Here is a 4,926-nt window from a genome sequence, read left to right on the forward strand (position 1 = left end):
ATCCTCCATTTTTATTTTTTGAGAGGTTAACCGAGTCAATGAGTAGGCTGGTGAGTTGTGCAGTCAATCCGGTTTCCTCATAAACTATATAATTTATAATGTCAGCCCTGTATTATATACATATTGCTGCTGTTCAGAAGTCTCCTTAATACTAAGTGGGTTTAGGCCTTTGTCCACCACCCTGGTCTAGCTCGAAGAGACAGCCATACTATGTAAATAATAGTAACATCTAAAATAAGAGCCATAAGATACAATGTACAAATATAATTTACGTATAAGCAACGCTGACTATAACTGGCAATGAAAAACCTGGCTTCTATATGGCTTTCCTGTCCTCACACTCATCACTACAACTACTGAAAGCCAGGATCAGCAGTGGGACTAATTTGTTTTTATCCCGCAGCGAAATTAATCAAATAGAAAGATAGGACTTGGAAATATTAATTGTTCACTTATCTGCATAGTAATGCGGAAGACTAGATAATGAACTTTTCGATTTCAACCTCAAGTATATTGACGTTTACAACTAGATAAGCCGTTCGTAACCGCGGGTAAAAATTAAATAAAAGGGTCCTATCACATCAGCTGTTAGATTTGAGTATGGCTCCTGTAAGAATATTTTTTTTTGTATAACCATATGAAACTGACATAAGTAAAAAGTAAAACTTTATTTCTACTTAAATATAAACGTTATAAATGTTCATAATTAGTATAACTACTACAGGAATCTTTAATGTTAAATGCAACGTTATTCTTGGTCATAAGAGGTGTTAACAAAAGAGCAATGCTAATTTCAGTCCGAGTTGTTGAACATCATTAAACAATTTAATCGAGCTGATAATTTTATTTTTAAATTAAAACACTTGTTAAGCACTACTAAAAAAATATTTGCTATATGTATTTATTGAGGAATTCAAATTATCGTGTGATTTTTAAAAGCAGGTATAATTAGATAATTTATAGTTAATAATAAAACCAAGACACAGCCGCATAAGACGCTTAGAATTTAATAAAAAAATAGAATAAATATGCTAAAAATGATCAATAGGGTATAAACATGTAATGACTTGTTTTTGTGAAATGTAATGATTCAATGTTAAGTCAATTAAAACAAATAACGTAAAAATAAAATTAGTTTTCAGATTTTATCGTATTTTTTTGATATTTTAACTTTCTTCCGACATTTCGGAGTCTGCAGCCTTCATAATAAAAAATAAAAAAATAAACGATCACGGGGCGGATTGAGATGTTGGTCGTTCGAAAGTCAGTTACAATATCATTACAATTTTGCTGATGGTATAATATACTTATATCCGCCAGGATAGCGACCACCTATACAAGGTATTAAAACCCACCATATTGGCCCTCATAGGTAAGTGTTGCGTTCCGGGATCAGCCTGAGTGTACCCGGTTCCAATAGGAAGGCATATTTGTGTCGACTGCTTAGGGGTCATTATCTCTCGTCAGTCGACATTATATTGGACTCCATTCCACTTACTATGAGGAGCAGTGAGGTCAAATGCCGTGCATGACTAAAAAAAAAACATCTACCTACATTTTACAATTAAGCAAAATTTAAGTATTTGTTAGTTTAATAAGAAATCATCATACTAATAAATTATCGCGTGTAAAGTCAAACAAACGTTTTTTGTTTTATACTTATTACCTTAATATAAATGGGTATTGACCGCGCCGAAATTTCATGTGACCTTTAAGACGGTGCCCCCAACACGACGATGCGCTAACCGTCTTTTAAAAGCTATTCAAAATTTATTATTTAAATAGAAATAAATATAATATTTATTCAATATGATATCTTTACCTCAGCTGTTTAATTTTGTTTATAATGTAGATATTGATTCATTAATTTCCCATTGAAAATTCTACTAGAATTGTTGATTTCATGCATCCTAAAGTAAACATAATTTTAATTTACAACCACCACTGTTTGATAGAGTATTTAATAAAGAACATTTGATCGTAATTTTTTTTCAAAACGATCTGATTTTATAAATCAATTATTCGTAAATTTGTGTATGTCCCGCTGTAACTCGTGCGCCGTTAATGTCGAAAGAATGCCCAAGGCCGTTTTCTCTTGGGGGAGCTTTAAAGGTGAACTTAGAACTATATATTTCATTACGAGAACAATGATTTATGACAATTTTATTAAATTTATCGCTATTGTCAAAATATCTGTGCATCTTTCTCTAGCTAGAGTGTGTTCTTTGTTATTACTAGTTTTTGCTACGGCTTCGTTCGTAAAAGAGTCTTTCCGGGTAAAAGTGCGGCCATATAATTTCCTGGTTTAAAAAGTAGACCATGTTCTTGCCATGCTATCAAATTTCATCGAAATTCGTGCGGTAGTTTTTGCGTTTTGACAAACACGGTGGGAGCCTATGTTTAATTGTAAGAAAGTTAGTCTAGAATGGTTTATACATATCCTCATTTATAATTAACACCTGTGATAAATAGTGTAATAAAAAATACCACGTAAATTGTGTTACATAAAATTGTGAATTAATTATTTTTCTTTCTATAGGAACGAAACTGACGTCCCAAAAGGAAGCAATCAGTGCTTTTTTTAATGTTTGTATCATCTTTTAATCTTTATAACCTTGTCATTACCCATGTACGTTTAATGGTTAAATTACTACAGTCAATGCCTTAGCTTATTATTTCTATGGAAAAAATGTTGTTTCTTAAGGTTGGTAACGTTTGTACAAATAACATTCATAAAGGAAGTTCCAAATTATTTTTTTTGGAGTTTTATTGCTATTAAATTTAATACTAACCAGTTATGTGATACTTCATTCATTATAATGAGAGGAATTTAAAATTATGTCACACTGAAAACATGATTTAGCTTAAACATGTTTTCATTAGCTAAAAATAGTGTATACTAAGATATATTTGACTCGTGGTAGGCCTCTCAAATGTGAGAGTCCGCCTGGGTAGGTACAACCGGAATGTCTATTTCTGCCGCCAAGCAACAGTGTGTATTCATTGTTGTGTTTTGGTTTGATATTGTAGCCAGTATGACTACTGGACTTAATGAAACTTAACATCTCACGTCTCAGGATGGCGAGCGCAGTGGAATACCAAACAATATTTTGCAATTCAAGGTGTTGGATTGTGTTTCTACTATTTATGTCAGTCGCTTACCATCAGGCGAATGTCAATCTCGTCTCGTCATTCACAGCAATAAAATATATATTTGTTATAACGAGTATCACTAATACATACAACAATCTGCTTGAACATGCACCAGTTTGCCAACATACATGTTCCCTCCCTATAACTTGAGGTCCTTCAAGCAGAGCGTGAAGAAGGAATTACGCAGGACGGCATGACTGTGCCGACCGTCCGAGATTGTATGTTCGGTCGGTCGGCACTTTCTATGAGCTTTACTGCGCTTAACATCAGTTGCAGTGATGCCACTATGCCAAGTTCCAATAAAAAAAAAAAACCAGAACAGTTGGCCAATCTTAAATAAAAGCTACAGAAATAGGAATAAAAAAAGGATGTCATGGCCACACGGTGCTCGTGTACTTTCGATTCTGCCTATTCCTTCAATATTTCATAAATTCAATAACAAAAGCAATTTTATTTTTAATAAGAAAATCATGGAACTAATTAGTATTTGTTTATTTTTCTATGATTTTTAGTGAGGTTATAAAAGCATTTTATTAAATTAAATTGGTCTGGCGAACTCTTAATCAGATTTTCTATTGCTTTTATTGTTTCTTATTTAAATAAATAAAATATCGATGTATAAGAAAAACAATAAAAATGACTCCCAGACACACCGTATTTCTCTATTTTTTTCTGCCTACTCCTTCAAGGATAATGGCGTGAACCTATTACATCAAGTCGTAGAGATTTCTCGTAAGTCAATGGAATATGCATATTAGTCGAACAATATAGGGAGGTGTCCACACTTATAATGGAGCTCTACCTTATCCGGCCCTTTGATGTACTTCGAGTCGTTGACTTTGACCCAAAAACAAGTAATAGCTAAATGTGACACTATACTATCAATTTATTTATGAATGCAGCGACAAATGTTCTCCACGTGTAATTAATGAGGTATTTGATCTGATTGATAAGGTTTTGTTGGCACTTATACTTGATGTTTTTGATTCAAATGTATTATTTCGTCATTACTTGGGTTGGACATTTGGCTGCGAGTGTGGTAGTTACCGTCCAAGGCTTTTCATTCCAGGGCTCTTGCGCTTGTGAGGGACCTAGGGACCAAGAGATGTTAGACCCTTTGAAACTTCACTCACTATCCCTATACAACAAAGACTGTCGTTTGATGTTGATTTTTTGTGAAACGTGTATTGTTGGCTGGATTTTTTTGGTGGCTCTATATTTTTTATATGTACACAGAAATGAGTCCCCACTGCACCTGATGGTAAGTGGAGTGGGGTCCAATAGAATGTCGACTGACGAGAGATGATTACCCGTCGGCAGTCGACACAATTATGCCGGCCTGTTGGAACCAGACATGCATAGGCTAACCCCAGAACGCGACACTTAAATAGGCCACTATGGTGGATTTAACGCCTTGTGTACGCTGATCACTATCCGGGCGGATATAAAATATATCCTAACACCAGCTTAGTTATCATTTTACAACCAAAAGACTGCGTCGATAGTTGCCAGATTTATATCGTTTTGTCTTCATAGATGTACACAATAATACCTATTTTCCACAAGTCGTGTTTGTTTTGATCAGAAGACGATCTTCTGTAAGGTTATTGGGTAAAAAAATTACCGTTCATTAATGTTTTTTTAATGTCAATTGTATAAAGTACGCATTGCAATAAATGGGTATGCGTTTTACTGTGTATTGCCTTATTTTCCGTGGAAAGATTATGTATGATTTAATGCAAGAGCATTTGTTGTATCTCGCGTATATTTCCT

Source organism: Manduca sexta, chromosome 15, assembly GCF_014839805.1.
Source record: "Manduca sexta isolate Smith_Timp_Sample1 chromosome 15, JHU_Msex_v1.0, whole genome shotgun sequence".
Lineage (NCBI taxonomy): Eukaryota > Metazoa > Arthropoda > Insecta > Lepidoptera > Sphingidae > Manduca > Manduca sexta.